The sequence below is a fragment of the Ochlerotatus camptorhynchus genome, unplaced genomic scaffold (assembly GCF_037179485.1).
Source record: "Ochlerotatus camptorhynchus isolate MF236.1 unplaced genomic scaffold, CSIRO-AGI_Acam_v1.1 ptg000026l, whole genome shotgun sequence".
Taxonomy (NCBI): Eukaryota; Metazoa; Arthropoda; class Insecta; order Diptera; family Culicidae; genus Ochlerotatus; species Ochlerotatus camptorhynchus.
Window position 1 is genome coordinate 1,018,854 of NW_027040518.1, and position 24,639 is coordinate 1,043,492.

General features: G+C 39.9%; 1 protein-coding gene across 1 annotated transcript in view; it reads right to left on the reverse strand.

The window, feature by feature from the left end:
* LOC135708192 (chaoptin) overlaps positions 1-24,639 on the reverse strand; it is a 358,531-nt gene that overhangs the window by 72,312 nt on the left and 261,580 nt on the right. The window lies entirely within an intron of this gene.

The following is a 24,639-nucleotide window of genomic DNA, read 5'->3' on the forward strand; positions in this document are numbered from 1 at the left end:
TTGGTTTTCTTTGCATGCACGTAACCTATAGCCAGTGATGCCACATATACAGATTTATCTGTAATCATACAGATTTTTTAGAATATTGTGATATATAGATATCTGTGTATACAGATTACAGATTTTTAAAAAATATACAGATTTTTCTGAGTTTTTAAATAAAGGGAGTGTATTTTACATTATTTTTTATATTTATTAATTACGATAAATAATCATTTTTTTTCCGTTTAAGCAACTTCAATGCAATCTGAGCATCAAAGGCAAATCGTACTTTTCACTAATTTTTTTTTTAGCTTCCAATGGACCTGTAATCTTTCGAATGGACTTCGGATGTTCAGATGTTCTAATTTCTCTTTGGAAGGGATATTAGTTTCACTTTCTATTTGTTCAATTAATCATATCACATGGTACATCACATATAACAAGTTTAATTAAATATATGTTTTGTCAAATTTATAAACAAGTCATTTTAGAAAACCAACAAAGTGGTTGATTACAATTTGTGAGTCGAAGAGTCAACTGGAGTTCTGGGTTATTTAGAATGTCCAGATAAAGGTTTTCGTAGCAGTGCCGGTGGTGTAGTGGTAAGCGTGATTACCTCTTACCCCAGCAGGCCTGGGTTCAATCCCAGTCGGCGCCGCCGGATGTTCTGAGGCATAACATCTCTGATTACGCCTTCCTTCAGAAGGGAAGTAAAGCCGTTGGTCCCCGGTTCATGAGTTGATGGGTCGATAGGTAGGGTCCAGGTGTGGGAGCTGCCTCCCTGGCGTCGGTAGCATTGGTGCTCAGCACGGAAAACAAGATCGACGGAAAACAAACAAAGGAAAAAAAAAAGGTTTTCGTAATCTCAGACATAAACAAATATTTCTAGGGAATTGTGATAGTTACTCCATTAAGGAAATTTTCAGCCAAAAACAGAGTTATCTCTCATAACTGGTACTTAATGTCTTGTATTTTCAGGCTGTATATTTAAGAGAAACAAAACACTTGAAGATTGTATGATTTCAAGATTTTTAAAATTAACAAATTCTTTAGAAAGCAAACTTTAGTCAGATTTACGTAAATCTGCACTGAGACCATAATACGAAAATTATACAGATTTATTTACAGATTTTTGTCAGCCAGATACAGATTAAAAAGATTTTTTGCGATGAAAATATAGATCTAAATTTAAAAAAAAATGTGGCATCACTGCCTATAGCTCATACCGTTGGGTAGAGAACTACTTCGGCCTAATCGCCCATTTTAGGCCTATCGAGCAGAAAACTTCAAATAAATCCATAATTTCAGAGTTAACAAGTCAATTATGCATTTGGTACGATACTTTGGTTAATAAGCTACCGAACGAAGTCAATGACAACGCGTGATATGAAGGTTTGCACCCATTATTCCCAAAAACAAAAGAAGCGCTCCGACCGAATCAATTTTTATCTTCATCCGATAGGCCGAAGTGATTTCAATTGCGTTTCAAAGGCGTTTCAATGCGTTAGGCCGAGTTTAGAATCCGTATGCCGAGTTTGGCGTCAAGAAGCAGTGTTAGATTTTTGACAATATCTCAACGATTGGTTTATCTTTATCAAAGCTTACGGTACGTACGGAGAGGTAAATAAATTTGGAAGCCATCAGTAATAATAACATTCCGTTTGGTTCTAAACTGCGCTAGATTAAGAAAGACTAAGTGCGGGTTGTGCTTAATAGGCCGGAAATGGGGTAGCTAACCCTAGTCGGCTGTGTATAAAAGAAAATGATTTACTTAGTTTGACAGTTGCACCATGACGAAGTGGCAGCGTATTCGTGATTTGTCCCACGCGCAAATGTCGCAAAAAGGCATTTCAATCGCCGTGGGAGTGTCCCGTCATAAGGGTTTTAGACCGAGAAAAGAAAAGAAAACTATCCGCGAAGGTGGCCACAGGTCGCCCGAGGTCAGCTCGGGTTCCGAGGGTTATCGCTGCTATCAAAAGGAAGATTCGGGTGAATCCAGTGCGTTCAATAAGGAAAATGGCAAAAGAACACAGGATCAGTGACTTTACGGCACGGAAGATCGTAAAGGAAGATTGCGGGGCGAAGTCGAGGGCACGGTAAAAAAACTCACATGATTTCCAACTGCATCCGGGAGCTACGAGTCGAACGATGCAAGAAAATCTTGAAATTCCTCAAGCGAAAAAATCCGGTAATCCTGTTCTAAACGCCACCCGAGTACAGCAAGCCTCAGACAAACATTAACCCGTACCTGGAGAGAAATGGACCCAGACTACATTATAAGAACCTGCCGTGTATTCTGGAAGCGTGTGGAGGCCGTAATTGCATCAAGTGGAAACTCGATCGATGATTAACATAGTTTAAGACTATGAGAAACATCCACCAATACAATAAAAAACTTGAAACGATTTTTTTTTTAATTTTGACATTCCTCAATATGGAAATTTCATAATTGTTATCAAAACATGTTTATAACACGAAAAAACAAAAACATTACTTGTATCGTATATTGGAGTTATAATTAGGCATGGCAACTCTTAATTGCTTATTTATAACACTTTTATAACTGATTGTTTTTGATGAAAACTTGCAAGCCTTATATACAACATGTTTTCATATGTCATTTTTGAAAACATGAGTACTACTGAAACATAACTTATCAATAACATGTTATAAATAAGTTATATCTCAGATGTATTCATGTTTCTAATAATGACATATGAAAACATGTTGTACATAAGGCTAGCCAGTTTTCACCAAATACAATCAGTTATAAATAAGTTATAAACTGGTAATTGAGACATGCAATATCGAATTGTAACAATTGCTTGTCAGAAAGGTTGAATACTTCACAAACAACAATGCAACGCGTCTAAAACAGGATGTTTTACAAGCAATGAATTTATAACTGATTAACAACTGGATTTTTCTTTAATTTTTCATGCAAGATGTTGCAAGTGTTACTTGGGAAGCCAGTGTAGACTGCAAACAATGATTATTACAATGTTTACTTACATACTATGCATTAATTCTATTCTGTTTTAGCTTAGTTTTTATTTGCTGCTTGGACATAATGATGTCAATTGTTCTGCAATGCAAATTAAACAGGGACATCATACATACATCATACATACATACATACATACATACATACATACATCATACCATTGGTAGGGCTATTTTTTGCATAGTTTGTTCTGTACGATTTTCAGAAAAATAAATTCCTTGTTCTAAGATATTGACAAGGTGTGTCAAAGTTTAATTGTGCGAGAATTTCTGCCGAATCTATGCGCATTGGAATAATGTCATTGATGAAGAAAAGGATTGCAAATCGGTGGCGCTCCTAAAGTGTTTGTATATTGATGAGCATGCAGCGCGCTTCATAAGATGGTAATGGAAATACAGTCGAATTCAATTCACGTAAAGCATATAAAAGGAATTGTTTTTGGGCAGATTCTATGCGTTCTTCGTTTATAGAAATATGTGGATTCCATACTAGGTGGCAGTATTTCAGAATTGGCCTTACATATGTGGAATATAATAGCTTAATAGTGTATGGGTCTTCGAAATTATGACTGAACCTTTAAACGAAGCCAGGCATTCTGTTTGCTTTACTAATGATAGTATCATAATATTCTATAAAGGTTAGTTTGGAGTCTAGGATTACACCTAGATCGTAGCCAGAGATGAACCAGCCGATGGCTGAAAGTCTCTTTAATAAAGAAAGATAAGATAAGATAAGATACACCTAGATCCCTTACAATTTTGCATTTTTCTACTATTTGGTTACCTAATGATATTTCAATAAGCGGTGTTTAAATTTTTCTGCTAAATGCTATTGTGGTACATTTTTTTTTTACGTTCAGTTCAAGTAGACTTTTACCAGGTGTGGAATATATTGATTTCATTCTGGAATTCTTCTGGATCGCTAGAATTACTTATTTACATAAAGAGCTTCATGTCGTCTGCATATACAAGCAGTTTAATTTTTTGAAGTATGTAGGAAATGTCGTTTATGTACAAAATAAAAAGAAGTGGACCTAAATGAGAACCCTGGGGTACCCCAGAGGTGACTGAAATTGGTTCTGAAAGTTTATTTTGAAAGGGAACTATTTGTTTACGATGTGTTAGGCATGATTGAAGCCAATTCAAAAGTCCAGGCTCCATTCCTTTTTTTGCAATTTGAGGATTAATAATGGTATGTCGATGCGGTCAAATGCTTTACTGAAGTCGGTGTATAGTGCTTTAACGTGCTTGCCACTGTCCAACGCTTTAAGAATGAAAGATACATATTCTAGAAGATTAGAGGTAGTTGAGCGATCTTTAAAAAAGTCGTGCTGTTTACTTGTAATTAGATTTTTCACCTGCTGAAAAATATTGCCGTTTACGATTGATTCAAAAAGTTTTGGAATGCAAGAAATAATAGCAATTCCACTATAATTTCGAATTTCTGATTTTGCACCTGATTTTCAGGTACCAAATAAGATGATTTCCAAATTTCAGGGAATTTTCCATTTTTCAGCGACATGTTGAAAAAACTCTATAGAGGAAGGATTCTTCAGAAAGGTTTTTCAAAAATATTGGTGCGATGCCGTCAGGTCCAGACCCTTTTGACGCGTTTAAGTTTTTTAGTGCATTGAGGACTTCATATTGAGAAAGTTGGTTGACAGAGATGTTTTTAGAAATTTCAGGAATGAATGCAAAGAAATCGCGGTCACGATCTTCTTGGAAAAATGTGGTGTATACTTCTTGGAAGAAGTTTGGAAAGAAATTGCAAATTTCAGAAGAATTCTCACCTACATTTGCATCCAAATTCATTCGCGAAGGAAAATTGCTACTTTTCAATTTCGTGTTTACATTATTAAAAAAGTTCTTAGGACATGACTTGACTTCATTTTCGACTTTGCGGTTATAGTCCTCATATGCAGAGTTGATGGCTGTATTTAATTGGTTGCATAAGTTGTGATAGTTTCGCAAATCGGTTTCAGTTTTTTTTTTGTATAGTTTATGAGCTTTCTGTTTTTTATTCTTCAAATTTTTCAGTTTTAGATTCAACCATCCGGGTAGTTTATTGTACTGTGTTCGTCTTCTTTTTTTGATGGCACAGTTTCTTAAATTAAGCTTTGAATAATTGAGTGAAATTTTTCTTCTTCAGTATCGACATTTCCTTCAATACTTATAAAACAGCAAAAAAAAAGATTATCTTCCATTTAATTCCACATAATAAATTTTGGTTCCATGACAGATACGTATTTTGACTACAATGTGCAGTATTTAAGCATTCCGCTAACAACCCAATTTCATAACTTCATCATGATGGCTACCATTACCTTATTAAAGAGTTGTATAGATTTTTCTCCTTTAGCTTACTTAAATCTTTGGTTTTTATTAGTTAGGTAGGTTCCGATTGAACACATTGTAGTTTCATTTTTATACCTATGATCTTGACTTTTTTACCTAGGAGATGTGTACTTAAGGGGGTTATATTTTGATAAGTTCTTTAGTGGGAATGAAACTGATGAAGACTGCACATTGTAGTCGAAATACGTATCTGTCATGGATACCAAAATTTATTAAGTGGAATTAAGTGGAAGATAATTTTTTTCTTGCTGTTTTATTTAAGCATTCCGCTAGCATCCCAATGTCATTACTTCAATACTTATTAAATTTTGCCAATTTATTGTACATAGTCTAAGTTTGGCTTCTTCGTTATTTGCTTTATGGTATTCCGGCATTTCCTCGTATTCCCAGTCGCTGGAGGAAGAAGAATTTTGTACGAAGATTGAGTATTCAATTGCTGTGTGAAACACTTCATTTTTCCATAAAGGTGCTAATGATGTATACACACAGAGGTAATAATTTGTAAATAAATATGAGTTTTGTTGATTTTTTACATGGTTTATTTGATTAAGACCAAAATAAGATATTTTGTCGAATAATAATTGTAAAGTTTCGTCTTTACTTACGACAGGGAGTAAAAATGATTCATTTTCAATGTCAGTTATAAAGTCTGTGTTTCGTTGATTGAAGTCGCCATTTTACTTCTGGTTCCATATTTGACATTATAGTTTCAACAATTTGAAAAAAAATAGTTCAAAAGACTGCTTGTGGGCATGTTTAGGTGGAAAATACACCGAAGAAAAAAATGTGTATTTCACTGGAAATAAGTGCTTTGACCCAGACATTTTCGAATTCCTTGTGCTTATTTGTTATGATTTCTTCAGAAGTAAAGTCAGCATTGATGGCAATGAGCACTCCACCACCAGACTTTTTATTACAGAGTTGAAAATTCCTGTCGTGTCGGAATACATTAAAATTGTTTCCAAAAATTTCTTCGCTTCTGACGCTTTCGCCCCAGCTTGTTTCAGTTCCAAGAATTATTTGAAAAGAAGAAGATAGAATGTTCTGGTGGATTTCTTTCATTTTAGCTGGGCTTTTCATGCGATTGAAATTTTGGCAATACACCAACATTTCAGTCGCATTCTGTTGAGGAAGTGAAGAGATTTTTGGAGCGTCAGTATTACTTACATTAGCAGGGTCTACCTCATGTAGAGTGTCGTCATTCGATAATAATAATTCCCTTGCATAGGAATAGTCGTCGTACTTCCTTTAGTAGAGTGTGTCAATGCCTTTGAAAATTTGGAGAACTGTAAAATTTGCGTGCGGCCTCCCTAGTTTGCTGCAGTCGTTGTGTGCGTTCACTAAGTAGGAACGCACGGTGTGAATTCAGGTCTGCCAAAGCGTCGGTGCGTGGAGTTCCGAGTTCTTCGTGAACATCCAGGAAAATTTCAGGTAAAAGGGCTGTTTTCGTTGGTAGTCCTTCTGCTGTCAGCATTAAAGTTGCACTAGTTTTAGTGATTCCGCGAATGCATACTGAAGGTGGCTGGTCGTGCAAGTATGAAAGATAAGTCCGCACAATGTCAATAATTTTGGGGTCCCGCAGCCGTGCCTTCAAAAAGCGTCGGTTGCCAATTGCAGACTGTTCCGTGAGTCTGACTATAGGCAGACGCATTGGGTCCAGAATTGAAGGGTGTTCATGTCCGGTTGGCTTTTCGGCGCGATAAGGGTGAATAGTTTCCCCTTTTTCGAAGTTAATGAATTTTAGTCATTGTCTGTGCTTGGTGGACGAGAACATTGTATACGTGCAGCAGCCAAAAGCTCTTTGTCCAGAGGTACTGCCGTATGTGTTGTTGTTGTTGTTGTTGTTGTTGTTTATTATTGACATTTTACATCCTGCGGATGCATTCATGTCAGTTCAATTGATTTTTGTGTAAACAGTGTGTGGGTGTGTTCAGAGTGATGTGAGGGTGAGTGTTAGTGTTTACGATACAATTCAAAATTCACTTAGCTTTCTTATCGTTTGCTCGTTTCCTGGTTCATCGTCTGCATGCTCATCTCATGGTTTACACTTCTTCTCCATAAATTTCTTCTTTACTTCTTCTATATATATATTCACCATCTTCATTCTTCATGATCTTCCATATATCTTTTCCACATTATTTTTCGATTTCTCCGTTCCTTCCTTGCGCTTCATATTTATCTTCATTCTTCTGCATCTTCATAATCATTCATGTCTTCTGTAGTACTTTCGTTTTCTGCTTCATCTTCATCCTTTTTCACTTTATCTTCTTCGATTTCCATTCAGCATCTTCTTCATGAACTCATTTGCTTCCAACATTCATCGGTAACATTCTTTCATTCTGTGTGGAGTTAATAAGTGTCGTCGTTCTTATTCCATTGCTATGATTGTTGTTGTTGTTGTTGTTGTTGTTGTTGTTGTTGTTGTTGTTGTTGTTGTTGTTGTTGTTGTTGTTGTTGTTGTTGTTGTTGTTGTTGTTGTTGTTGTTGTTGTTGTTGTTGTTGTTGTTGTTGTTGTTGTTGTTGTTGTTGTTGTTGTTGTTGTTGTTGTTGTTGTTGTTGTTGTTGTTGTTGTTGTTGTTGTTGTTGTTGTTGTTGTTGTTGTTGTTGTTGTTGTTGTTGTTGTTGTTGTTGTTGTTGTTGTTGTTGTTGTTGTTGTTGTTGTTGTTGTTGTTGTTGTTGTTGTTGTTGTTGTTGTTGTTGTTGTTGTTGTTGTTGTTGTTGTTGTTGTTGTTGTTGTTGTTGTTGTTGTTGTTGTTGTTGTTGTTGTTGTTGTTGTTGTTGTTGTTGTTGTTGTTGTTGTTGTTGTTGTTGTTGTTGTTGTTGTTGTTGTTGTTGTTGTTGTTGTTGTTGTTGTTGTTGTTGTTGTTGTTGTTGTTGTTGTTGTTGTTGTTGTTGTTGTTGTTGTTGTTGTTGTTGTTGTTGTTGTTGTTGTTGGCATGTTGTTGTTTCAATGGTTTGTTTTACGTCGACAAGCATTTTCTCAATGTGGTCGAGCGTTTCGTCATGAGTGGCGCTTAGGCTGTTGAAATTCATTGGGAGTTTGTGGTTTACTGCCAATGTATGTCCGATGTTTTCCGTGATATTTTGGAAAGACTTGGACAGTTCCTAAATACCACTACTACAGTCTTCCGAAACTGCTCCTAACCAGCGATGATTTTCTCATTGGAATATGAATTGCTTTTGACTCTGGATTTAATATTGTTTGTTTATCAGTTGTATTGCTTGTACGTTAAGTTGATGTTCATGAAATACTTTTTCTTAAATTAAGGAATACTCTACCCATTTAATGCTCCAAGAAACGGGCTACAACTAATCAATGTCAAAATTGCGTCAACTATTTCACATTCTGCATCATTTCGGTGAGTGTACATCTTGCCCTTCAAAGTGCCCATCTTTACCAAACATTTGAAAACTGCCGATAAAACCAATTATTCATTATTTCAACTTGATTGGAACTTGATAAAGCATGACTTGCACAAAATGTGTGATCAATGCATAAATATATCAGTAGATTTGTCAACTTAAGCTGTTTTCACATACTTTCCCCTAATTTATGTTTGTGTCTTCCTCGTATACGTACGCTTCGTCACTTGAGAATGTTTAGATCACAATTTAGAAGACCCATTAACTATTAAGCTATTATATTCCACATATGTAAGGCCAATTCTGGAATACTGACACCTAGTATGGAATCCACATATTTCTATACACGAATAACGCATAGAATATGTCCAAAAACAATGCCTTTTATATGCTTTACGTAAATTGAATTCGATTGTATTTCCATTACCATCTTATGAAGCGCGCTGCATGCTCACCAATATACAAACACTTTAGGAGCGCCGCCGATTTGCAATCCTTTTATTCATCAATGACATTATTTCAATGCGCATAGATTCGACAGAAATTCTCGCACAATTAAACTTTCTCACATCTTGTTGATATCTTAGAACACGGAATTTATTTTCTGAAAAATCGTACAGAACGAACTATGCAAAAAATAGCCCAACCAATGAAATGATGTCCCTGTATAATTTGCATTGCGGAAAAATTGACATCATTATGTCCAACACAGCAAAAAAATAATTTTGATATCACGTCAAAGTGGATGCACTACAATCATGTCGAAAATATGGTGTAATATTACTTGCTAAAAAGGACAAAATTATCATTAATACAATGCATGAACTAACATTACGCTGCTTTTACTGCATTGTGGTCATAAAAATTACATGAAATTTTCGACATGATTGTAGTGCATCCACTTTGATGTGATATCAAAATTATTTTTTTGCTGTGAAGCAGCAAATAAAAACTAAGCTAAAACAGAGTAGAATTAATGCATAGTATGTAAGTAAGCATTGTAATAATCATTGTATGCAGTCTACACTGGCTTAAAGAAATGAATAAACAAATAAATCAATAAACAATCATGTAGGTTTCAGATCGAGGATGGTCGTGAATCAATTTTTCGTGAATTTTACTGCGTGTTTAGGGCAAATTAAGTAGAAAAACTAGTGGACACCTGGAAACTTATTTAACAATTTGGCATGTGTTTGAAAATGCTGTGCTCGGTGGAAGGGTTTTTTTTTGCTTAATTAAAGAGACTTTCAGCCTTTAACTGGGTTTGTTATTAGATGTGTACACATTTTTTTCGAATGGACAAAGTTTTGCTATTTCGAAGAGGGATGTTGGTGAGATCTATCTGATTATAACTCAAATACAAATACCAATTTCGAATAACTGTTAACTACGTGCTGAATTTCGGAACATTACCTTTTGAAACCTGAAGGTGTGTTTCAGAACCATTATGCATATGTATGGTCATGGTAGTGGTTACATGGGGAGTTTTTTTTAAATGTGAAAGTGACCTCAGAATACACGTGAATTACCAGTAGAGCTATCACATGCAGGTTTCAATTCATGGAAGTTTCCCGAATGTCTATTCCTAACTTTGATCCCAATTCAAACCATAATCCTCATCAAACACAAAAAGCAAATGCTAAACTTTCCGGAAGCACACCATTCAAACCGGGATACAATAAATAAGGCTCGTTCGGTATGTCCCAACCGTTTCAGAGTATGCAGGGCATTCCAGTAGTTCTAGTTGCTACCGGCACACACGTGAATGTGTCATTGCATAGGAGCGAAGATACATCTTTCCCGAAATAAAAAAAAAATGCACCTGCTCGTTCCAATATATTTTTTTCTCACCCAAAGCCCCCCAAGAAGCTGGCATCTGAGGTGAATTATCGATATTTACATCGTTCGAGTATTTATTGTTTTACATCTGAATCGCTCAGGCACAGGTAAACAACCGGGCTCCAGAGCGTTCGGAGGAGGATCCCATAATTCATTTTGGCGTTCGATACAGGAATGATAATGGTCGGATTGCCGTTCCTCACCGATCTACCGTACTGTAGTGGTGTGGTCCAACAATCTCGATGCAAGAGTCTGTTTGGTAACGGTTGATGATGGGGGCCACTCGAAAAAAAAAACCGAACCACACAGCCTGTGCTTGCCGGCCAACAGTGTTTTATCATCTGTCCCCCATGTGGGATCCGGACTGGCACAACCGACCACCGACCGTCGTTGTTTTGTTTGTTTTGGATGGAAATTTAAATTACTGCCGCATATTCTGCACTCGTAGTGTTTCGGATGTGTCGGTCGGTCTGTTGAAGGTACAAGGGCTGATGGCTTTGTGTGACGTTGGTTGGATGAATTGGACCGAAATGGGTGTTGGCGTTGTTGTTACGAGCATGAGTTGCCAAATTGGGACTGAATTTGTCACATATTACGGGTGTATGAATATTCATGCTGGAAACAAGCTGTGCCAATGCACCCGGAAGTTGTTAAAATAAATTCTGTTCGACTGTTGAAGACACTGCTGGCTTCTTCTGGCTTTCGTTCCGAATAAAGATCATGTGTGTTCAAGATGCAGTCATTCATTTTCACCACAATAGCTTGGATTTCATGGAATTATTGTGGCAACAAATTTAAATTGCTGCTCCATTTTATTGTTCGTCGACAACGAGACGAAACTTGATTGTTGTCAAAGGCAAATAAGTGTATGCAAAGTGTTCGTTACTGAGCTTTGTTGAAAAGAGGGATTCAATATTTTGTTAAATATAAACTCAATGACCTCGTTTCTGTGTTTGGAATTACCGTTGTATTCAATGACTCACCATTCAGGCTTAGGCCTGGTTGTGTTTTGCTGTACAAAGAAGTCGTCTCCATATCGCTAGGCTTATGACTTAAGGTCGACAGCTCCACAGGTTGTCTTCCACCTGGTTAACCCACCTTGCTGTTGCCCGACATTCTTACGACGTCTTCAGCCCACCTTAGTCACTCAATTTTTCCAGTGTGGATGATGGGTGGTTTTTACAACAGCTGGTGTACTTCACGGTAAATTCGTTTCTTCTACCAAATACCTTCCGCTTAAAAAAAACTAACGGCGCGTTGCTTATTTTATGAGCATAGTCCAGGTCTCGTGGCCGTATAGGGCTGCCGGTATGATCATTTTTTTTTGTCAACATCGTGCGAAGGTGACCTTTATATGTCCGGAGCGTTCTCCGGAGTCTAAAGTAAGCACGATTTCCTGCCACAATGCATCTTTGAATTTTTCTACTGATATCAGCATCACCGGTCATCAGTGAGCCCAAATACGTGAATTTGTCATCCACCTCGATTCCATCGCCATTAAATAGTCCATCTCAGCGGAAGTGTGGCCACTCAAATCCTCAGACCGGCAACCCAACATGGTGAAAAACATCCTACCAAGCAGTCCCTCTCACTTATACCATATCCATACCACACCACATACCATACCCTAGCTCACCATCTAGTAGTTATCTACACGCTAAGAATCAATAACCCAAATTTAGGTCATCGATTAACGCAAAATTTATATGATTTCTCCTGGAAGCTCTTTTCAAGTTCCCATGGATGTCCTGTTTACTTGCTGCGGAAGTGTCTGCCGAGTTCCATCCATGTTTCATCCAGCCAGTGAACTTCTTCCAAATTTTCCTGGAAATTTCTTCCAACTTTTTCCGGATTTTTTTTTTTTTGCTGACTCCCAATTAGAGGTGTGCACCACCGCGCCACGCCGACGCCGCCGGCCCTTTTTGGGTCACGCCGCCGACACAATTTTATCGGCGCGCCGATTGTTAAATTTGTGGCCTCTACAGCCCATCAACACATCAAGAAACGAATAAAAAAATGGGCATTTTGTGGCAAGACATAGAAGAAGCAGGAGGATCAAAGCATGCAGCGGTCAACCACAATGTCGTCGGGCCGGAGGGCAAAGAAGGTACATACTGTCAGCGAGAGGCAGAGTGTTAACGACGACAGCAGTGACAACGAATCTGTAACCACCGTGCAATGTTTGTACACAATTAAGCACAGTGAAGATCCAATGTTGAAGAGAAGCATTACTTTTTTTCGATTTGTAGAAACATCCGTTAGAATCTACTGCAACTGGATAATCAGCGAGCAGTTCTTAAAGCCTTTGGTGGAAGCTCCTTGAAGTCGCTGGGTCGAACAGTAATCGCGCGTACTCACGGCGGTGGTCAATACAAGCTAGTTTTCCACGTTGTCAATTTTGACCAACCTCCACTCCTGTCCAAGAGCACGTGTATGCAGCTTAAGTTGATTCAAGTTTGCTACAGCGTCTGCAAACAACAAACACCGGATGCAGCTAGGCAGACTTTGAATGAATATCCGGCGGTATTTGAAGGCCTTGGCAGATTGGAGGGAGACGTGCATCTGGAGATCGACACCAGCATCAGTGATACAGCAGGCGAGAAAAATTGCGGTAACACTTTGTGACGAACTTCGTTAAGCTTTGGAGCAGATTTTTTTTTTTATCTAGTTCGTTTATTTGTAAGGCTCAATCGCGTTAGCTTTACGGAGCCGATAATTCATTGTTCTTTGTTTGTAACAAAATTCACTTAATTCTATGTCTAGTAGGAGTTGGGCCGAATACTCGCGGCTTACTCGAGGTTAGAGGGGTACATTGTCGAAGGATAGGAAAAGGGGAGGAGCTTGGGGTAGGGTTTCGTTGTCTCATCAGAGTGATGTCGCCAGTATGAACGGTAGTGTGGTTCTAGATTCGCCTGGAGTTCGACCGGCTATGGTGACCAGTGGCCGACGATGAGACTCATCGAGACGGGGGACAAGACAAACAAAAGACCTTTGGAGCAGATGAAACAGCAAAGTATAATCGCAGAGCAGAAGGGACACACAGACTGGGTGAGCAACCTGGTTCTAGTGAAGCAGAACAATAAACTTCGTTTATGTATCGATTTAATCATCCTCAATATAGCAGTGGCGCCGTTGGTGTAGTGGTAAGCGTGATTACCGGGATGTTCTGAGGCATAACATCTCTGATCACGCCTTCCTTCGGAAGGGAAGTAAAGCTGTTGGTCCCCGGTTCAAGAGTTGATGGGTCGATAGGTAGAATCCAGGTGTAGGAGCTGCCTCCTTGGTGTCGGAAGCATTGGTGCTCAGCACGGAAAACAAGATCGACGGAAAACAAATCAAAGGAAAAAAAATGCGACAGCAGTAGGGTTGGACTCGGCGCTTTACTCCTACAAGACGGACATCCAGTAGTGTATGCTTCCAAGACTCTGAGTGCAACGGAGCGGAAGTATGCACAAATAGGGAAGGAGACGCTGGCCATTCTCTTCGCTTGTCGAAAATTTGAAATTTACATTATCGGGAAGCCAGTGCTCGTTCAGACTGATCATCAACCACTGATCAGAATTTTTCAGAAGCCATTAGTTGAAGCCCCTCTTAGAAGCCAATGAATGGAAGGAAGGAAATCATCATTGCCGATATACAACCAAGGAAATCTATGCCGTTTACGCTTTAGAGTATATACCAATCTCCAACGATATAATTCAACACAACAAAATGGAATCAAAGCAAGATGCAGAGATACAAACTATTATACAATTCGTGATAGACGGATGGCTGAGTAGATCAGAAGCACCAGAGTCACTCCAGATCTATTGGCCGTTGCTAGAAGAGTTCAGCACTCATAACGGATTTGTCTTCCGGAACGATCGAATCCTTATTCCGAGAAGCCTTCGAGGAGATATTCTGAAACGTTTGCATCAGTCACATTCTGGAATTGAAGCAACTTCAAAATTAGCACGGGCCACCGTGTTTTGGCCTGGCATCAACGAACAAATTCGTCAAAAGGTACAACAGTGTGACATTTATACCAAGTTCTCGCCTAACCAACACCAACAACCAATGCAAAGCCACCAGATACCAAGCTATCCGTTCCAGAAGTTGAGTATGGACATTTGTGAAGTTGAGTTAGGAGGAAAGAAAACTGTATATCTCATAGCGGTTAACCATTACTCCTACTATTTTGACATTGATAATCTAACATCGTTGCACTCTGCGACGATCATCAAAGCCTCCAAAAAACTTCACCAGATTTGGAAGACCACAGTTTGCTTCGACGGATAACGGAGTGCAGTTTACCAGCGAAGAATTTCAGCGATTTGCAGTAGACAGGGGATTCAAACACGGAGTCAGCACCGTATAACCAGCAAGCTAAAATGGAAAAGCTGAGTCCACCGTCAAAATAGCAAAACTGTTGCTCAAGAAAGCACACGGGTCGAAGAAGGATTTTTGGGACCTGCTTCAACAATGGCGGAAAAATCCGAACAAGAGTGACAGGTCTCCTGTCCAACGCTTACTGAACAGAAGAACACGATTTGTTGTACCCATGGCAGAAAAGAAGTAGGGGAAAAGTCGGCTTCGGCAATACCTTAACCTATTATCGTTAGGGGGGTAAACAACGTCCTTGCGAGCTGAATTTTGGCATCATTTTGTTTCAGAACATCTATTTGCCAAATTTCAATGCTCTAGGATTTTGTTTACACCCCTGACGATAATTGGTTAAGGCATTTCCGAAGCCAACATTTCCCCTATCTCCCGAGAATCGAAGAAGTTGTAGAGGAGAAGATAAAGAGAAACGGCCAGGAAGCAAAGCTGTATTACGATAGCAAAGTAAGGAAACTTCCACCGCTCGAAATTGGACAGCCAGTATATGTAAAGCAACCAGAAGACCAGATGCCAAGGAGTGGAAAACGCCAAAGTGATTGAACCTGTAACCGACCGTTCATCATTAGTCGCTGTTGGAGACAGGGAGTATCGCCGCGATAATACATTGATTAAACCAGTGCACCCAAACGTGATGATGGAGGGCTCGTCGCATCGTATCAAGGAGGAATCATCTTTGAACCAACAGTTATCACCAAGACCTCCACCAACCATTGAGAGGTTCACACGACCACGGCGCGTCATCCAGGTTCCGAAGAGATTTGAAGATTTCGAGGTGTTCTAACTTTGTTAAAGAAGATGAAAAGTGAGATGTTATGGAAATGTTTGTTACACCTATCATCCTATATATATATTTTGGCTTTCGTGAAATTATTCATAACAGCCTTCACTATGTATTTACTTTGCTCTTGGAATAAAATCAGTCTCTATTCACCTGTCGAACTGACTACTGCGTAACATGCGTGTATTGGTAAAACCAAAAATATTTCAAGCAAAAAAGCATGCCATCTCCAATATCACAACATTAACACAGGGAAGACAAGAAGAGCAGTTGTATAGTACGACGTTGAACTCGTACAATGAGAACGACCCAAATTTGAGTTTAGTTAACTCATAAATCACTGAAATTGCAGGAACTTGAACTCGAACCCCAATATGATAAAAGAAAAAATTGGATTCACTCATTCTGTTGGTACTTCTCATAGACTGAAAACATTTCGTTAATTTCTTCATTTTCCGGCGGATTTACTCATCGCTGAGTTCCTGCACTTTTAACGATTATGAGTGATCAAAAATCAAATTTGAGTCGTTCTCATTCGCTGTGTATATTATGCAAATAAAGCGGAATAGAGGAGAGGACCACTTCGGCTTAATCGCCCAGTCGAACAGAAAACATCAAATATATCTATGATTACCCCATAAACGAAAAAAATATACGTATGGTACGATATTTTAGTTTAAAAGCTACGAAACGCAGTCAGTAAGAATACGTGATATGAATGTTTATACTCATTATTCTCGAAATCTAAAGAAACACTCCGATAGAATCAACTTTTTTCTCGATTCGATAGGCCGTAGTGCAGCGCCATTGAATTTCAATACACGGATGCATCTGCAGCAAAACCGGCTGGGCTAGGACCTCGTTCCGCTGTCAGCCCTTGACGTCAACCGCTAGTAGGGGACGCCCTCTAAGCTTCGTGTCCTTTAAATTATCCGTATTGGACAACCCGGTTTACATAAACACCATGACAAAAAATGACTTTTGGCCCAGCTTTGTCAGTGTGGATCCATTCATACCTCGCCGTAGGAAGTAGCAATTAGCTACTAAGCTTGCTCTCTCAGGTAATTGCATTAATAGTAGATGCCCTGCATAAGCAGGAAATGATCACTACGCTGTCGTACAAAGTTCTTCCACACTTTCAGCCGACTCTAGCCATGATGATACCAACCGCAGCAACGACAACCGTAACGCAACAAAAAGCGCAGGATGATGCGGTACTACCGTTCTCGAGAAACGAGCCCCCAAAATTCTGGTGGTGGAGTTCTACTTGCTGTTCGATCAGTCTTTCAATCTCGGCAGCTCCATCCACCTAGTTGTACTGGTGTCGAACAGCTGTGGGTGTCCATCTCTCTACAATCGAAAGTGGTTTTCGTCTGTGTGCTGTATCTACCCCAGGACCGCCTTGGAGATTCCGAGTTGATTTTTTTTTCCTTTGGTTTGTTTTTTCCGTCGATCTTGTTTTCCGTGCTAAGCACCAATGCTACCGACGTGCCAGGAAGGCAGCTCCCACACCTGGACCCTACCTATCGACCCATCAACTCATGAACCGGGGACCAACGGCTTTACTTCCCATCCGAAGGAAGGCGTGATCAGAGATGCACTCCGAGTTGATTGATCAACACTTAAACTCTCTCTCTCTTTTGGATCATATCCAAGATTAATGCAAATGACGGCATCCTAGTAATTGGTGATTTAAATCTATCGTCTATCAAATGGTCCTGGAATGACGCCGGGTTCCTCCATCCTCAATCCAGTTGTTTAAATATTGCACTCTTGACAGCAGCTCTTCTGGACAGCTACAGTACTGCTGATCTCCTGCAACTAAATAGTGTTTCCAATGAGAATTATAGATTGCATGATTTATGGTTTTTTAACTGTGGGGTTGCTTCTAGTTGCTCGATTTATGAGGAGCCTGTGCCACTAGTTAAACGTTGTAGGCATCATCCACCTCTGCAGATATCATTGAAATTGAACCAGACATTTGCTTTTCGAAGCACTATGGATAGCATTTCATATGACTACTGGAACGCTGACTTCGATGGAATGACTGCCTTTTTCGAGAGCATAAACTGGGATGACGTACCGAAGAAAACTCCAGTCAAACCAACTCACCCTCCATGGTCAAACCCTCGTTTGAAACGTCTTAAATCTTCTAAATGTACTGCCTTGAAAAAGTTTTGCAAACTGCGAACTGAAGTGTCGAGAAAGAAATGCATACGCATTAAATAAGCTAAAAACTAATCCTAAAAGCTTCTGGAATCACGTGAAAGATCAACGAAAGGAATCTGGTCTGTCCTCCATGATGTTCAACGGGGATCGAGAAATGTCGAATGTGGATGATATCGCGGATCTATTCAGGTCACATTTCTGCAGTGTTTTCGTCAACGAGGAGCTCTCTGACGAACACGTTTCAGATGCAGCAAGTGAGATTCCCATACGTTCAGCTTTTGAATCTCATCCACCTTTATCGAGAGATGACGTCCAAAGAGCAGGCCTTCGCTTAAAAAAATCTTCTAGTATTGGCCCTAATGGAATTCCATCTGTGGTGATAAAAAACTGTATAAGATCCTTGAGCGCACCACTAGTATTCATATTCAACTTCTCGTTGAATTCTGGAATCTTCCCTGATGGCTGGAAGAATTCTTTTGTTTTTCCTGTCTTCAAGAAAGGCGATAAACAGTCAGTAATCAACTATCGAGGCATTGCAGCTTTGTGCGCAGTTTCAAAACTTTTAGAGCTGATAGTTTTGGATTATTTTAAACTCACTTGTTCCAGTTACGTTGCCTCCAAACAACATGGATTTAAGCAGAAGAGCTCCACTGCATCAAATCTCGTGCAATATACATCTTTTATAATTTGCGAGCTTGAAAAAGGCGAACAAGTTGATGCTATCTAAACGGTTCTCTCTGCTGCGTTAACCACAGGATTGCTGTTGCCACATTAGAGCGATTAGGTTTCCTGGTCCCCTTCTTAATTGGCTTCGTTCTTATCTCACGGGTCGTCAAATGTCAGTGAAAATAGGTGACCGTATTTGTCAGTCGTTTCCGGTTTCATCTGGTGTACCCCAAGGTAGTCATATTGGGCCGTTCATATTTCTGCAGTATTCGAATGACATTCACTATTCAATCAGGTGTCCGAAACCATCTTATGCGGATGATTTTAAACTGTATTTTGTCGCAAAGGATCGTAGTGATTCAGTTCTCCTTCAACAACAGCTGGACGTTTTTGCTACTTGGTGTCACAAGAATAGGATTGTATTGTATGCTTCCAAATGTTCCATCATCACTTTCTGCAGAAAAAAATCACCCACCTGCTTTACATACAGCCTTCATGGTCAGACACTGAATCGAGAGACTACAGCCAAAGATTGTCAACTAACCTTCAAGAAGCTTATCATATGTTACCAGTAAAGCATCTTCTCAGCTTGGCTTTATTTTTCGCTTTGCTAAAGACACTTCGTGCTTGAAAACGCCTTATTGTTCACTAGTCCGTTCGACACTATTTAGTTCAGTAGTTTGGGCACCGTTCGCTATGCTCTTCGTTGGCTACCCTGGAGAGACCCTGTAAACCTCCCTTATTATGAAAGTCAATGTAACTTGCTGAGCCTACATCTTCTCAGTGTTCGCCGTGACGTCGCTAAGACTGTCTTCATCGCCGATCTTCTGCGTTCTGACATTGACTGTAGTCCACTTTTACAACAGCCTAACATTAATATAAGACGAGTTCATTTGCAAACTCACTCTTTCTTCACGATCCAAACTTCTCGCAAAAACTAAAGTGCAAACGAACAAATTACTAGCATGTGTAAAAACATTTCTAGATGCTATAACTTTTTTGACTTCAATGCTTCCCGTGCTAGCCTTAAGTATTTATTCTATAATGTTTTATCATCCTGATTAAGTAAAGATTAATTTTTCCTGATTTAATTTAAGTCCCTAGTAGCACGCTTGTCACAAATCGGTTGTGGCAACTTTTATACAACTTATACCAGTCATAAACAAGTTGCTGCAACTTATTGTGACAGAAATGTGCTACTCGGGGTATATATGTATCTGTAGGATTTAAGGTTATCTGTAGATAAGAAAAGAAGAGGTTTTCCGCCCACTTGAGCAAGGCTGGCCCTGTTGAAGAAGGTTTTTCCCTCTCAAATAAATAAATAAATAATTAAATACGTGAGGCCAAATTTTGTACCCGTAGGCCGAGTTTACTGTCAAGAAGGGCCGTTACATTCTCATCAATATCTACACAATTTGTTACCCTTCATCAAATCTAGCAGTACGCATGGAAAGGTGAATATATGTTTCAACCATCCATATTGGAAAAATTCAGTTTTGAAAAAAAAATTGGTTTGAAAATGAGGGATAAAGTGCGGAATGCGCCTAATAGGCCAAACATTAGCTCTAAACCCTATAAGGATTGCGCAAGATGACATGCATAACGAATGTTTCCAATTAGTTCAAGGAACTTCCCTCTTTCTTTATTTCAAATTGTCAAATACTCGGGAAAATTACAACTTGGCCAAATTTAACCAAATGAGCTATCTGTGCATTTTGGAAGTGAACATATTTATGTCTCAAATTGCATTGATGTTAAAAATTTGTGATTTTTATCGAATTAGCCTCATTTCACGCAAATGTCAAAAAATGCCACGCCGATTCTCACCGCCACCCACGCCTTAAAGTGCTATCAGCGTGACGCCAATGACGCCACCGCCGCCGAGCATAATTACCCCATACGCCACCGCCGACCATTTTTGAATTGACGCACACCTCTACTCCCAAGAAGTTTCCATGCACTGGAAATTTCTCTTGATTTATTTATAGTTCTACTCAGAGTAAATTTCCCGGGAATGGTTTGCTGGTATGCGTGGGCTATCTTAATGAAAACGTTTATTTCGCATGCCTTTTTATTCAGCCGTTTGACATTAAATCTGACAATCTTTCCAAGAAGGAAGAAACGCGGGTTTTGGTTAAATTAGTGAGCGCAGGATGGCATTGATATTACAACATAATTAAACCCCCAAGTGGAGAGTTTAAGATGGGAAGAAGGCGGTCCTCTCAAATATTTATGAATTTATATGGATGTATTCGCAGGGGGATTCAATAGTCACCGATTAGATTGACAATTTAAAAAATATCGGTTTATGTTTTGGCATTTCCAGTGTTTTTAGAGTTTATTTATTTTTGTTCTTCTACAAATTTGCTGAATACATTGACTCATGATATGTGTAAGCATGCATGACAAAATACATATTGCTCCCCACTTTTAGGGAAATTAATCGCAGGTCGGCTTGCGTCATACGATGCAGATTACTCGTTTGATAATTTACTCCAGTTGGACAAAAAATCAACTTTTTCGAAAGAATGTGTGCAGGGAGTGGAAGAGCGGGGTTGAATACATTTAACCAAACTATCTGCTTTACGTAACGAAATAACTGTTCTGGATATAATCCTGTATTACTGGCAACAAAGGTAACCAACTCCACTTCGAACGGAGATCTTATGTGATTACGAATTCCAACTTGACCGTCTTTTTCGGTGCTCCATTTTAACTGGAAAATAATTCCAAAAACATTTGAAACTATCACCTTAACTATGACTTCCAACGCGGTAAACAATTCTAAATATGTTTGTACGCAGATGCTTAATGAAGCAAAGTAGTGTTTTCAAAAAGTAACATCAAGTTAATTATGACAACAATTTTTTTTCAATATATCTAATATTTTTTAACACCCACGTATTTCAATCAATGTTCTTTTCAATCATTGACAAATTTCGCACAACTTAACTACAAATTACATATGGCATCTAGAAATCACCCAAATGACCCATTGATCTTCAGCTCATGGGAAGCTCACGTGAGCCGATAAACATACGACCATCGCTTCCAGATGCCAAAAAATAAAACCACCCCTAAGTATAGTTGTAAAACAATTGCGAATCAATCACGCTGATTGCTCGGTCAGCCCCAAACCGTGACGACCGACTGAGTCGTGATTTTGCTATAGTTTTTTGCCGTTGTCCGCCCCCACCGGCGGTGACCTGCCTCCACTTTATTTGAATCCGTTCCAGAACAGTGACGAGCCAAACAAAATGCCACAAAATCAGAGCTAATGCAGCGTAAACTATAGTCGAACTTCTCCCATCAATTTGCCTCCGAACATAATATACACATACACACAACCGTCGTGGTACCGACTCCTACTCTCCAGAGGTTCTTTCGCTGTTGCTAAAGAGAAGAAAAACCTTCGCCGATGCAGTGGCAAAATAAGAGTTTCCCCGCAGGAAGAAAACTTTGCTGCCTCACTTTCTCGCCTTTTCTTCAAGCTGCAATTTATTTTCCTTGCTCACCCACTCAGCCCCCCGGAGCCCCACCCAGAACCGATCGTTCGCTTGGCCCGGTTCCATCTCGCCCGATTGCAACGAGTAGGTAAACATGTAAGTATGTATGCACCAACGAAACGAAAAGACCATCCATAGGAAAAGCAGCGCATAAATCTTATCTGTGCCGCGAGGCAGCATCGCAAGTTGCTTTTCAATTGTAAAGCAATAAAGATGTACAATCTTCCAGATTTGCACGAGCTGACTTTGGGACCGGGCTGAACGGTGGGGGCTGTGTCGTTGTTGTGTGAGTTTTTGGCGATGGTGGTGGTGGTTGGGGCACATACAAGGCACGTCTCACGAGTTGATGGAAAGCACTGTAGAATTCAGATGGTTAGATAGGGATGAATAGGCTAGACGGGATGATCTGGATTGTAACCGAAAAGGTTTGAATTGTTAAGCCGAAAATAAGGATCGTTGAATTATTAAGCAAATAAGAGCAGTGTTAAGAACATTGGGGAAGCTAATCGCCCATTCCCGACCTATCGAGCACAAAACATCGAATCGTATCTATAATTTTGCCGGCACCGGTGATGTAATGGTAAACGTGACTGCTTTCTCACCCCAATGGGTCTGGGTTCAATCCCAGCCTAGGTCGGTGGGATTTTTCTGAGGCACAAAAATTTCTGGTTACGTCTTCCTTCGGAAGGGAAGTAAAGCCGTTGGTCCTACGCAGGTGTGAAAGCTGCCTTCCTGCACATTCGATTGCCGTCAATGGATGGCAATCGATGTCCGTCGGTGATTGGCACTATATTGCGGAACAGAGACCGACGTTAAATAAAGGAATGAAGATATCTATAATTTCGGCGTGAACGTGTCAAATAAACGTTTGGTACGACGAAGTGTTGAAGAGTGCAAAATAAGATCTCAACAAAAGGCGCACTTGAAGTGCACAAAAGGCACACGTGAATTCATTTTGTTTCTTTTCTATAGGCCAAAGAAAATCCCAATGGCGTTTTAATAGCTAATAGAGAAGAAAAGCCATAGGCCAAGTTGAGCCGACAGAAGCAGTTTTGCATTTTCAACAATAAACGAATATTTCGCGACCCCTTATGAGAACTAACGGTACATATGGAAAGGTAAATTAATTTTTTTAGCCATCTGTAGTAAAAACATTCCGTTTGGTGCTAAACTATATTAAGAAATACTAACTGCGGGTCGTGTTTAATAGACAATAGGTAGTTAAGCCTATATGATTTCCAGCTTGATCTGAACACCCGCAGACACCCGGAATATCATCTTCAAGAGATTTGGCTCTGGAGTTCCAACTGCCGAACGCTTTGGATATAGCTGGATACCTTCTTAAGGTGAATTTTTCCCTCGTCACCTTAATGCTACAACTAGGTAACTTTATGTTTGACGATTTTGAGTTGATTATACAAAAATATTCATCGTTTCAAGTACTATAACGTATGCTTCTCGACCAGAGCAGTACACCTGGAGTTGGTCAGCGACTTGTCCACAAAAAGATTCCTATGTTCCCTTCGACGGTTCATCGCTCGCCGTGGGCGACCCGCCCACATCCACTCTGATAACGGGAAGAATTTTGAGGGAGCAAAGAACGAGCTGGCTGAGCTATTTGTCAGATTCCGTGACCGTTCCCAGCAAGATGAAATCGTATCTGCCTGCGCCAGTGAAGGGATCACCTGGCATTTGACACCACCCAAGGCCCCACACTTCGGTGGCCTGTGGGAAGCGGCTATCAAAGTAGCGAAAAAGCACCTCTTTCGCACACTAGGATCATCTCGCATGTCGTTCGAAGAAATGTGTACCGTCCTCGCGCAAATCTAAGCAATCATGAACAGCCGGCCGCTGCTTCCGATGACTGAAGACCCCAACGACATGGCCGCATTGACTCCAGCTCACTTCCTCATCGGTTCATCGCTACATGCTCTGCCCGACCCAGATCTCCGAAGCTTTCCGGAATACAAACTCGACCATTACAAGCAACTGCAACTGCATGTGCTGCAGTTTTGGACCCACTGGTGGAAGGAGTATCTTCAGGAGCTGACGAAGGACACCAGAGGCTGGAACCGCAACGAAGAAATCGTACCAGGGAAAATGGTCATCGTAGTCGACGAGATGTAACCTCCAATTCGATGGCCTCTTGCTCGCATCGAATCCATCTGGCCAGGAAAGGACAAATTAGCACGGGTTATCATTCTCCGCACTGCTCGTGGTATCATCACTCGGCCCATCGCGAAAATCTGCCTGCTGCCGTACTCCACGGTAGCTCCAGTAAACGAAGGAATTTCTGGAAGATCCAGCGACAACCAAATGGTAGAACGAAATCAAAATATTTCATTAGATTAAGCTGAACATCTGTTAGAAGTAAGGAACAAAGTCTAATACGTAAGAGTAACAAATTTATGTTGTTTGTTAATGTTTTCAATGTTGAACATAGTCGTTCAAGGTGGCGGGTATGTTGGTTCTCGCAACACGCTCCACAGCTGGTGCTAGCGAGTACACTTTTAGAACAGTTTTACTAGCCCTTCTGGCAACCGCGTCCGCTCAGCTTAACTGACAGAAACGTGATTTTCAATGCCCCACTAGTCACAA